The sequence below is a fragment of the Capra hircus genome, chromosome 12 (genome assembly GCF_001704415.2).
Source record: "Capra hircus breed San Clemente chromosome 12, ASM170441v1, whole genome shotgun sequence".
NCBI lineage: Eukaryota > Metazoa > Chordata > Mammalia > Artiodactyla > Bovidae > Capra > Capra hircus.
The window spans coordinates 55,155,075-55,168,364 of record NC_030819.1 but is presented as its reverse complement, the minus strand read 5'-3'; the positions used below and the strand labels follow the sequence as shown (position 1 = coordinate 55,168,364).

Here is a 13,290-nt window from a genome sequence, read left to right as displayed (position 1 = left end):
TTTCTCTGAGTTGTATGTATTTTATTCCTTCACACACATCATTTTTATGCATGTTATCTAAAGCATTTTGAGAAATCTGATACATTTTACCAGGTTGGAAAAGTTTATTTTTATTTCAGCTTTTTTGATATGGGATATAATTCAACCAAAAAGGACTTTTTTTCACTAGATTGGTTTGGTTCAGAAAAAAAAAAGGCAAAATCTGGAAATGAGGATAGCTCAAATGTATCTACCAAATTGTGAGTACTTAAAATCATTATTTAAAAAACAAAACAAAACAAAATAGTGACCCAGGAAATTGTCTTGGTTCCCATTCTGGAACCCCTCCATGACATGGACAGAGGAGCCAGGTAGGCTATATATAGTCCATGGGGTCACAAAGAGTCGGACACGACTGAGTGACTTTCACTTTCACTTTCCCATGACATCACACACCCAGAGTGGGTGAAAGAAAAGAGGGATTGAACCTGAAAGTTATTACTCTGGGGCAGCTTCCACAACTTGGCTGGCTGGTCTCATCAGAGGAGTAGTGAGGATGGAATGATATTTTTGCATTTTGGCAATAGGACCACTTGCCTTCACCTGGGTTCTGTATGACAGCTTTTGTGTAACAACTCTATTTCATATGCAGACTTCTGTCTGTAACTAAGCCATGCGTGTAGGTGCTAAGTGCTTCCATCGTGTCCAGCTCTTTGTGACCCTATGGACTGTAGCCCGCCAGGCTCCTCTGTGACACCAAAATGAAGCCTCCTGGATGGAAACATACGAGGTTAGAGAAGACAGCGCTGGGCAGCCAGATGCCCAGGAGACAGTCCTGAGGCTGTGACGCCCTCCAGGCAGGCCCCGCCGAAGTCAATCAACCACATTTGGAAGGCAGTTCCCCTGAGCTGCACAGTTCAGAGGGAAATTCAAGACTTAGTTCAGTCCTGAACTTAACTTCTCTATTGTCTACTAAAATTAGCTGCTTCTGTGATCTTCAGATGAACCCAGAATCCATCCATCTTCTCCCAAGCTCAGCCCAGTCTCAGAGGGTAGAGAGGAGAATGGACAGACCAGATGACTCTTTCTTGGTCAAAGCTGGGTCTGGGCCGAGGCACTGGGGAGATTCTTGGTGTTGCTCTAACCCCACGTTGGTGAAACCTCAAGCCCTTCTGCTGACCCCAGGTTAGCCCTGTGTGCTTGGTTGCTAAGTTGGGTCTGCTTTGTGACCCCATGGACTGCAGCCCATCAGGCTCCTCTGTCCATTGGATTTTTCAGGCAAGAATACTGGAGTGGGTAGCCATTCCCTTCTCCAGGGGATCTTCCTGACCTGGGGATTGAACCTGGGTCTCCTGCATTTGCAGGCAGATTCTTTGCCATCTGAGCCACCAGCGAAGCCCCAGGTGAACCCTACCCACCTTAAATTCCTGTTTGAATGTGTGCCTTCTATCAGAGCAGACCTCAGACTAGAGAAGATCCACTAAGATGTTTAATGGAAATCTGCCAGTCCCAGGCAGAGTTGACTCTAGACAGGTCCACACAAGAGAGAGAGAGGCGAGGAATCAGCTGGAAGCATGATTGAAGATAGCAGGATGGTGGCTTCTTGGCTAGGATGGGGTGGTTTGTAGGAGGAAAGGAAGGACTTGTTTGTATTTGCCCTGAGGCCAAGGGATTTGATCAAGAAAGCTTTCACCTGGCATGGAGGAAGGAAAAATGCTCTGGAAAACCGGTAGAACCAGTTACTGCAGAGGTGGCAGGAAGGAGGACCCTGCATACTGCCCCACATCAATAGATTGAAACAAGTGGGCATTCTAGTAGAGTGCCAGTCGGCTTGGAATACACCGATCCTATCAGTCAAAAAGGAAGAAGGACAGGACTATAGGCCTGTACAGGATCTCAGGCTAGTCAACCAGGCTACTGTGACTTTACACCCCACTGTTCCAAACCCCTATACCTTACTTAGCCTCCTTCCACTGAGGACTAAATTTTATACTCTCCTAGATCTCCAGGATGCCTTCTGTGTATGCCTCGCCCCAGCGTCACAGCCCATCTTTGACTTTGAATGGGAAGATCCATTCGGGGGCACCAAGCAACAGCTCATCTGGACTCCCCTACAAGGGTTTAAGAACCCCCCAGCCATCTTTGGGGAAGCCTTGGCTTCTGACCTGAACTCATTCCATCTGGAAGAGTATGGATGTTGGCTCCTACAATGGGGATGACCTGCTGCTGGCCACCAAGACCAAGGAAAAATGCTGGGAAGGGACAAAAGCACTTTTCCAGCTGCTGATGGAAGCAGGTTACCGGGTGTCGAAGAAGAAGGCACAGATCTGCAAGGAGGAGGTAAGGTATCTGGGGTTTGTTTTAAAGAAGGACACAAGGGTCCAGACCCTAGTTGGGTCCTATCTGCTGATGGCACTAGCCTGATAAAACAAGGACAATGGCTGTCAGGTTAGCCAAAGTAGAAGGGCCATCAAGACTGAAAAGGGGTGGTGGGAATTGCCAAGTGGCAAATTGTTGGTGCCAGAGGAACTGGCATACGATCTGGTAAGCCAAACACACCAAGCGACCTGCCTAGGCCATGCTGCCTGCTCACAGGTTAATGCTGCCTCTCAGGTATTCAGACAAAAACCTCCGGGTATTCAGCTGAAAGGCATGCTGCCATTTGAACACCTGGGAGTGGACTTCACTGGAATGAAACCTCACTGACACTACCATTACCTGCTGGTCATGGTATGTACGTTCTCGGGATGGGTAGAAGCTTTTCCTACCTGGACTGAAAGAGCATCAGAAGTAGCCCGGTGCCTGCTTAGGGAAATAGTTTCCAGATTTGGACATCCTACCAGCATTGGGTCAGACAATGACCCGGCTTTTGTGCTGATTTAGTACAACAAGTAAGCAAAACTTAAAACATCAGATGGAAACTGCACACTGCATATAGGCCCAGAGTTCTGAGATGGTGGAGTGAACCAACCGGACCTTAAAGAGACTCTCCGAGTGGATCATAGAGACTGACTGCTCCTGGGTGGACTTGCTTCCGACGGCTCTGCTCAGACTCAGGATGACCCCACAGTCCCAAGGCTATTCTCCATACGAAACTGTGTATGGGGGACCCCCTCCCACAATAAAACAGGTGTCAACAAATTTGCCTCGGGTAAGGGGGAACAAGATTTCACAGCAGATGGAACTGGGTAAGGTAATAAATCAGGCAACTAAGTTTGTATAAGAAAGGGTGCCATTCCCCCTTGGGGAACATATTCATGAATTTACGCTTGGTGACCAAGTATGGGTCAAAGATTGGAAACATGATTTGCTAGCCCCTTGGTGAAAGGGCCCTTATGTTATTCTAACTGCCCCTACTGCAGTTAAAGTTGCAGGTATTGTCCCTTGGATCCATCATATGAGGGTGAAGGGAACATACAACGCAGACCCAAAAAAAGTTGAGTGGACAGCACAGAGGGACCCCGCTGACCCTCGAGAGACTAAGACCTTCCTTAAGAAGAAGGAAAAGAAGATTCCGGACGAGTCCTTTCAGGATGAAGCCACACAATCAACTCCTGCTGCTTGGCCTCATCAAAGTGATTTTGAATTTAACTTCGTTTCAACTCAGGACAATGTTTTCATCTCATGGGCACATTCCTACGCAGACTTCCACAGCACTCCCAACTGCTGGGTATGTGGGGCTATGCCTCTGTCAGTGATGGATGGACTTCCTTGGTGGGTGTCACCGCTCTGCCAAGGAGATTTTAAACCACTCTGCTCTTTTCTGGGATGACAAAAAGAGACTTTCCTCTCTCTTGTCAATCATAACCTCTCCTTGCTCTCTTGGTGTAAGACCTACAGTCAGTAGGCTCGGGTCATGGGGTTACATTTGATATAAATGCCAGTGTAACAAAAGCCTAACCTACTTGTTGTAAATCTACCCCGGTAGCCCCGGTAAATCTACCTTATTTACATGCTAGGTGGACAAGGTCCATGTTTCAATGATGAGTGTATTGCTGCCTTATTCGTATCCTCTATAGGGATAACAGATATCATGATTAAAGTAGAGGCCTTGACTAATTTCACAAAACAGGCCCTCCTAGATAAAACAATGGAGAAGGCAATGGCACCCCACTCCAGTACTCTTGCCTGGAGCATCCCATGGATGGAGGAGCCTGGTGGGCTGCAGTCCATGAGGTCGCTAAGAGTCGGACACGACTGAGCGACTTCACTTTCACTTTTCACTTTCATGCATTGGAGAAGGAAATGGCAACCCACTCCAGTGTGCTTGCCTGGAGAATCTCAGGGACAGGGGAGCCTGGCAGGCTGCCGTCTGTGGGGTCGCACAGAGTAGGAAACGACTGAAGCGACTTAGCAGCAGCAGCAGCAGGTAGAACAAAAGCCGTCCAAGCCTTAAATGAAGAGCAAATCCAAATGAGAAAAGCGGTAATTCCTAATAGAATGGCTTTGGACATACTCACAGCTGCTCAAGGAGGGACCTGTGCCATAATTAAGGTTGAATGTTGTGTATACATTCCTGACTTATCTGGCAATGTATGGACTGCTTTAGATGACATGAAAAACCAGGTAAAAGCAATGTCAAATGAAAACATTCCCTTCTGGACTTCGGTTCTATCTTGGGTGAAGGGCGATTGGTGGAAAACTATATTAACCACTGTTATAGTTGCCTTGATAGTTCTGCTTTGTGGACCCTGAATTTTACAATGTATTATGAACTCTGTAACCCGAAGGTTGATATGATTCTCCCAAATTGGTGGTTGGAGAGCCAGGGTGCAATATATCCCTATGAATGATGCTCATAATATGAGTTAAGAGCATCAAGAGGGGGGAATGAAGAAGGAATTCATAGGGCCTGGACTCCATCTTAGGCCTGTTCATGCTGATCAAGCTCAGCCACCTTTCCAATGGACTCTGAACTCTGTGTTTGCTAAGTCACTTCAGTTGTGTCCGACTCTGTGCGACCCCAGAGATGGCAGCCCACCAGGCTCCCCCGTCCCTGGGATTCTCCAGGCAAGAACACTGGAGTGGTTTGCCATTTCCTTCTCCAATGCATGAAAGTGAAAAGTGAAAGTGAAGTCGCTCAGTCGTGTCCAACAGTTTGAGACTCCATGGACTGCAGCCTACTAGGCTCCCCCGTCCATGGGATTTTCCAGGCAAGAGTACTGGAGTGGGGTGTCATTGCCTTCTCCAAACTCTGTGTTTAGTGCCTATGAAAACAACAACAGAAGGATAAGACCCCCTCAAGACAGGAGAACCTTGAAGATCGTATCTAGGTTACTCATTGCCTAAGAGAAACCATACACTAATCACCCCTTCCTCCAGACAGGCCACAAATTTTTCTGTATCTATCAGAGTGTAACCTCGGGTTTATCGATTATTGGCTAATATTTGACTGTTTGAGCACATGAGCACATAGCACGTGAATGATGGGGTTATTGGGATGGTATTTTCCTTGGTTTCTGTAATTTGTAGCTCAGATGGTAAAGAATCTGCCTGCAATGCAGGAGACCTGGGTTCGATCCCTGGGTCAGGAAGATCCTCTGGAGAAGGGACTGGCAATCCACTCCAGGATTCTTGCCTGGAGAATCCCACGGATAGAGGAGCCTGACTGGCTACAGTTCGTGGGATCGCAAAGAGTCGGACACAACTCGGTGACTAACCCACCCAAGGAAATTGGAGTGGTGGGTTCAGGCACGTACACATGAGGTATAAAAGATTTTCACAAATGCTGGTCAGGGTCCTTGGCTAAAAGGAGACTCTGCCTTGGGCCTGCCGGTGTGATAAACTGCACTCCACTGTCTGCATTGTCCTTCCTTGATTCCCGGAACGTGTGGCTACAACAAAGGCACTTCCAGGCGTTCCAGCCTCTGCACCACTCTGTCCCTGCCTCCCCTTCCAGGCTTACTCCCCACCTCTCTGCTGTGAAGGCTCTGTGCTCTGGTCATTCTGGATGGTCTTCCATCCTCTCCTGCCTCTGCATTGGCTCTCACCCCTGTCTGGCGTGTCCTACCACCCCCACGCTGCTGCTCAAAGTCTAGAACACCTGTGGTCCTTCAGGACTCACTCAGCTCATGCACCCTATCCCCCAGTCTAGGTTGAGAACCACTACTCCGGGCTCCCCAGCCTCCTGGTTTACCTTTCCAGGTACTCACATGTTACACGCGAGACTCCTGGCCTTTGGCAACCCTTGTGGGTATGAGGATGTTGGCACTAACGCCTGGTCCTGGATTTCAGTGCAGATCCCCCTATACAAACTAAGTTCTACTTGGTGACCATCCAGGGAGACAGACCCTTAATCGCCCCCAGGTGTTACTGTCAGTGCCCAGAAGCCCACCTGCGGCAGAGACCAGGCATGGGGCCAGGCTCCCCAGGAGCCGGGAGGCCACTCAGGCTTCCAGGAGGGCAGTGACTGAGTCAGACTACCCCTTGGAAAAATCCAGACCTTGCCCTCTCTGGGAGGAGAGCTTGGCCTGGGATATCCGCTGCTTGCCCAACCAGGTTTCTCCTTCCAAATCACCTGCTGCTGCTGCTGCTGCTGCTAAGTTGTGTCAATCGTGTCCAACTCTGTGCGACCCCATAGATGGCAGCCCACCAGGCTCCCCCATCCCTGGGATTCTCCAGGCAAGAACACTGGAGTGAGTTGCCATTTCCTTCTCCAGTGCATGAAAGTGAAAAGTGGAAGGGAAGTTGCTCAGTCATGTCCAACTCTGTGCGACCCCATGGACTGCAGCCTACCAGGCTCCTCCATCCATGGGATGCTCCAGGCAAGAGTACTGGAGTGGGGTGCCATCGCCTTCTCCATCCAAATCACCTACAATCTGGTAACCCACCTCATGGCACTCCTTCCAAGCAATGGGTAGGGGAATGGAGAGCAGTCAAGCAGGCCTCTTCCTTCATCTCCTCCCTGGAAAGTGGAAAGAGAAGGCCCTCCCTTCCAGGGAAATGTGAAGAAAAGAACTAAGTGTGTCCCCAACACACCTGTGGCCCAACCGTAAAGAATCTGCCGGCCAGTGTAGGAGACCTGGGTTTGATCCCTGGGCCAGTAAGGTCCCCTGGAGAAGGAAATGGCAACCCACTCCAGTATTCTTGCCTGGAGAACCCCATAGACAGAGGAGCCTGGTAGGATACAGCCTGTGGGGTTGCAAAGAGTCTGACACAACTGATTACCCAACACTTGCACTTTCTAGAATGCACCTGGCTGCAGCTGACTGCCATCCTCTTCCTGATCTCCTGGGAGTCCCGCCTTGAGGATTGTACCTGCATACCCTCAGTCTCTAAGCCTCCTTTTCCCCAGATCTCCATAGCTGATCAGCCATGATGACCCATGAGCACCTCTTTGATCTCTCCCTTCTGCATCCTCACAGCCATCTCCCTCCTTTCCAGATCTCATCATTTTTGGCCCGGGGATTGTTCCAGCCTTCCAGCAGGGTCCAGTGCTGGGAGCAGCTCGCCATACTTTCCTGGAGCAATCTTGTCCAGATGTCGAAGTGACCATTTCACTTCCTGCTTCAAACCCTTTGCAAGCCTCCTCATGGCCTTCAGGCTGAAATACACAAGGCTCTTCCTGGCGTTCCAGGCCTTCCACCACTCTGTCCCTGCCTCCCCTTCCAGGCTTACTCCCCACCTTTCTGCTGTGAAGGCTCTGTGCTCTGGTCATTCTGGATGGTCTTCCATCCTCTCCTGCCTCTGCATTGGCTCTCACCCCTGTCTGGCGTGTCCTACCACCCCCACCCTGCTGCTCAAAGTCTAAAACGCCTGTGGTCCTTCAGGACTCAGCACATGCACCCTATCCCCCGTTCTAGGTTCAGAACCCTGCTCCGGCTCCCCAGCCTCCTGGTTTACCTTTCCAGGTACTCACGTGTTACAAGGGTTGGCAACCCTTGTGGGTGTGAGGATGTTGGCATTGATGCCTGGTCCTGGATTTCAATGCAGATCCCCTAATACAAACTAAGTCTACTTGATGACCATCCAGGGAGACAGACCCTAAATCATCCCAAGGTGTGGCTGCCAGTGCCCAGAAGCACAGCTGCAGCCAAGACCAGGCATGGGGCCAGGCTCCCCAGGAGCCAAGAGGCCATTTGGGCTTCCAGGAGGGCAGTGACTGAGTCAGATTGCCCCTTGGAACAATGCGGACCTTGCCCTCTCTGGGAGGAGAGCCTGGCCTGGGAAACCTGCTGCTTGCCCATCAGGTTTCTCCTTCCAAATTACCAACAATCTGGAAAACCACCTCAAGCCCCTCCTTCCCAGCAATGGGTAGGGGGATGGAGAGCAGTCAGACGGGCCTTTTCCTTCATCTCCTCCCTGGAAAGTGGAGGGGGAGGGCCCTCCCTTCCGGGGAAATGTGAAGAAAAGAACTAAGTGTGTCCCCAACACACCTGTGGCCCAGACCCTGAAGAATTTGCCAGCCATTTCAGGAGACCTCAGTTTGATTCCTGGGCCAGTAAGGTCCCCTGGAGAAGGAAATGGCAACCCACCCAGGTATTCTTGCCTGGAGAACCCCATGAACAGAGAAGCCTGGCAGGATACAGCCTGTGGGGTTGCAAAGAGTCTGACACAACTGATTACCCAACACTTGCACTTTCTAGATAGAATCTGGCTGCCATCTTCTTCCTGATCTCCTTGGATTTCCGTCTTGAGGATTGTACCTGCATACCCTCAGTCTCTAAGCCTCCTTTTCCCCAGATCTCCATAGCTGATCAGCCACGATGACCCATGAGCACCTCTTTGATCTCTCCCTTCTGCATCCTCACAGCCATCTCCCTCCTTTCCAGATCTCATCATTTTTGGCCCAGGGATTGTTCCAGCCTTCCAGCAGGGTCCAGTGCTGCGAGCAGCTCGCCACTCTCTCCTGGAGCAATCTTGTCCAGATGTCGAAGTGACCATTTCACTTCCTGCTTCAAACCCTCTGCAAGTCTCCTCACTGCCCTCAGGGTGAAAGACACAAGGCTCTTCCTGGCGTTCCAGGCTCTGCACCACTCTGTCCCTGCCTCCCCTTCCAGGCTTACTCCCCACCTCTCTGCTGTGAAGGCTCTGTGCTCTGGTCATTCTGGATGGTCTTCCATCCTCTCCTGCCTCTGCATTGGCTCTCACCCCTGTCTGGCGTGTCCTACCACCCCACCCTGCTGCTCAAAGTCTAAAATGCCTGTGGTCCTTCAGGACTCAGCACATGCACCCTATCCCCCAGTCTAGGTTGGCAACCTGTGCTCCGGCTCCCCAGCCTCCTGGTTTACCTTTCCAGGTACTCACGTGTTACACACGAGACTCCTGGCCTTTGGCAACCCTTGTGGGTACGAGGATGTTGGCACTAACGCCTGGTCCTGTGTTTTCAGTGCTGCTGCTGCTGCTGCTAAGTCGCTTCAGTCGTGTCCGACTCTGTGAGACCCCACAGACGGCAGCCCGCCAGGCTCCCCTGTCCGTGGGATTCTCCAGGCAAGAACACTGAAGTGGGTTGCCATTCCCTTCTCCAATGCATGAAAGCGAAAAGTGAAAGTGAAGTCGCTCAGTCGTGTCTGACCCTCAGCGACCCCATGGACTGCAGCATTCCAGGCTCCTCCATCCATGGGATTTTCCAGGCAAGTGTTCTAGAGTGGGGTGCCATTGCCTTCTCCAGTTTTCAGTGCAGATCCCCCTATACAAGCTAAGTTCTACTTGATGACCATCCAGGGAGACAGACCCTTAATCGCCCCCAAGTGTTATTGTCAGTGCCCAGAAGCCCACGTGTGGCAGAGACCAGGCATGGGGCCAGGCTCCCCAGGAGCCAAGAGGCCATTTGGGCTTCCAGGAGGGCAGTGACTGAGTCAGATTGCCCCTTGGAACAATGCGGACCTTGCCCTCTGTGGGAGGAGCGCCTGGCCTGGGAAACCCGCTGCTTGCCCAATCAGGTTTCTCCTTCCAAATCACCGACAATCTGGAAAACCACCTTAAGCCCCTCCTTCCCAGCAATGAGTAGGGGGATAGAGAGCAGTCAGACGGGCCTCTTCCTTCATCTCCTTCCTGGAAAGTGTAGGGGGAAGCCCCTCCCTTCCGGGGCAATGTGAAGAACAGAACCAAGTGTGTCCCCAACGCACTTGTGTCCCGACCGTAAAGAATCTGCCAGCCAATGCAGGAGACCTGGGTTTGATCCCTGGGCCAGTAAGGTCCCCTGGAGAAGGAAATGGCAACCCACTCCAGTATTCATGCCTGGGGAACCCCATGGACAGAGGAGCCTGGCAGGCTACAGCCCGTGGGGTTGCAAAGAGTCAGACACAACTGAGCATAGCACATCTGCACACCTAGGTACCCAGCACCGAGATTTTAATCCTCCCCTTATTCTCTGTATACCTGGAAGTCAGCATGGTGCCGAGCATGTAGATGTTGCTTAATAAATGTTTGCCTGATAGTGCACTACCCGAAGAGAAAGCAACGTGTGCAGTAAAGTGACTGAGGATGTGGCGCTCTGAAATCCGAGTACCTGAGTTCAGAGTCAGACTCCATCACTTACTGTGCCACCCAGAGCAGTGCTTCACCTGATATGATGACTTTCTTACCTCAAAAATGAATTTAAGAACAGTGCCTATTGTTTTAGGGTATTGAGAATGAAATTATTTAATACGTGTAAACCAAAGTAGACCAGGGCTTGGTGTGTAGTACATACTCACGTGGTGTCAGCTTCCTGTAGAGATGTTGCACACAGGACCTAAGCTGGTACCCAAGCCAGGCATTCGGAGAACTCCTCTTAACTCTTCTCAGTTCCTTAGTGAGAATTCTTCTTAGTGATGAAATCTACATGTAAACATACACACATAAGCAGATATATAGGTATGTGGGTATGTATACACGTATAATCAGACTTTTAATACTCTGATGTTAATGTCCTTTCTACTTTTTTTTTTTAATTTGACGGTGTCAGGTCTTAGTTGCAGCACTCAGGATCTTTGTTGAATCACGAGGAATCTTTTGTGGTGGCTCAAGGGCTTAGTTTCTCTGAGGCACCTTAGTTCCTCAACCAGGGATCAAACCCATTTCCCTGCACTGCAAGGCATATTGTTTACCACTTGACCACCAGGGAAGTCCCCTCCTGTCTGCTATTTTGATATTAAAATGTCCCGTGTTTCAGGAAATGACTCTGATAAGCAATGATCATTGTTGTTTTTACTATCTCAAAAAACCAAACTAAACCTGGCTCCCCCAAGTGCACTTTGAGATATTATTCCTGGTCTGTGAGTACAAAAGCCTAGGAAATACTTTGTCACTGGGAGTGGGGGGCGGTTTCTCTCCCTCCTGATGTTGCAGAATGGATGACAGTGGTTCCCAACCTTGGCTGCACAATTAGCATCACACTGATCCCTGGGTCTGGCCCCCCAGGTTTCTAACACAATAGGTCTAGATGCCAGGACTTTACAAGTTGGCCACGGACAGCCAGGTAAGTGAGCTTGGACCAAGAGCCAAACAGTGACCATTTGTTTCCTTTTTTTGTTCTCTAATCAAATACCCAAATACTTCAATAATATGGCCACCTTATGTGACAAGTTGACTCATTGGAAAAGACCCTGATGCTGGGAAAGATTGAGGGCAGGAGGAGAAGGGGGTGGCAGAGGATGAGATGGTTGGATGGCATCACCGACTTTATGGACATGAGTTTGAGCAAACTCCAGGAGATAGTGAAGGACAGGGAAGAGTGATGGGCTGCAGTCCATGGGGCCGCAGAGTCAGACAAGACTTGGGGACTGAACAACAACTATCAAATATATGCTTCTTTTTCTTTATTATTCCCAGAGTGAAAAATGGATCAGATAAAAACAAACAGTAGTTTGCTGAAAGGGCAGAGAATGGAAAGAAAATGTCATAAAGCATCTGACTTATAATTGATTAGCATTTGGAAACCGTATCTCATCAACAAACTTCTCTCTTTATACTGCCTAGGTTTAGGAATCCCTTGATTCCAAATTGCGTTTGATAAGATCTCATTCTCTTCCTTCTTGTTTCATTTGTAAACAAATTTTCACTTTAAAAAAGTGAAACAACACGAAGAAGCAAATCTCTCAAAATATTGCCAAAGTGTCTTTGGTATTCCTCTTCATGCCATGATTCTGACATCATCCAAAACATTTGGTTACCCAGAAATGTCCTTCCTCTTGGCTTTTAAAATGCCTTATATACTAAGATACAATTCTAATTATGTTTCAAATAAGAACCATATGTTTTAAACACTGTACATTGAAATCTCTTCCTGAATCTTGTTTAAAAACTCTTAGGAGTGAGTGGCATTTTTGGCTCACCCTTCCCTCACTCTTTCTGTATATTTCCCACAGATTTTAACATCCTCAAATATTTTTCCTGGGAATTTGAAAATTTGCCTCTAACAGAAAAGCGTTGACATCAATTGACTTTTCACAAGGCTCAACTATGAGCATGAAGAAAAGAAAGCATTAATTTCTCCTTTTGCCACCAAGGTCCATATAGTCAAAGCTAAGTTTTTTCCAGTATTCACGTACAGATGTGAGAGTTGGACCATAAAGAACACTAAGTGCCAAAGAACTGACGGTTTCAAATTGTGGTGCTGGAGAAGACTCGTGAGAATACCTTGGACAGCAGAGAGATCAAGCCAGTAAATCCTAAAGGAAATCAACCCTGAATATTCATTAACAAGACTGATGCTGAAGCTCAAGTTCCGATACTTTAGCCACCTGATGTGAAGAGCCAGTTCACTAGAAAAGACCCTGATGCTGGGAAAGACTGAAGTCAGGAGGAGAAGGGGATGACAGAGGATGAGATGGTAGGATGGCATCATTGACTCAAAGGACTTGAGTTTGAGCAAATCCTGGGAGATAGTGGAGGACAAGGAAGCCTGCATGCTGCAGTCTATGAGGTCACAAAGAGCCGACTTAGCCAATGGACAGCAACCAATTTCTCAGGGAGCAACATCACTAGGGTTCGCCCTTCTCAGAACCAGAAAATAGCTTGACGACCGATCCCCCACCTTTCTGCTCTGCAGAACCTTGGCTTTCACCTTTCTTGTAAATGGCAGAGGCCTGCTTTGTTTTAACAGTCTCTCTAACTCAGCCTTATCCTGCCTTAAGCATTCACTAAGCCAATGTCACAGGGAAGTGCAAAGTAATATGGGAACAATTAGCCTCAGCTTAGAATACAAGTTTCTTTCTCTCTTGGGATCTGGCCAAAACCCTACTGGCTGGAGATCACGTGTTGGTCTAGATCAAGTTCCCATGTCGTGAACTATATTGAGGCAGAGTGTCTAACCTGCCTGGGTGGCAATGGCTGGGGTCTGAGCATGAAGGGAGCCCAGCTAAGGAGAGAAGAATAGAAACAGAGGCT

General features: G+C 49.0%; 1 pseudogene; it reads left to right on the top strand.

Moving 5' to 3' along the window:
- Positions 2,170–4,770, top strand: LOC108637260 (annotated as a pseudogene).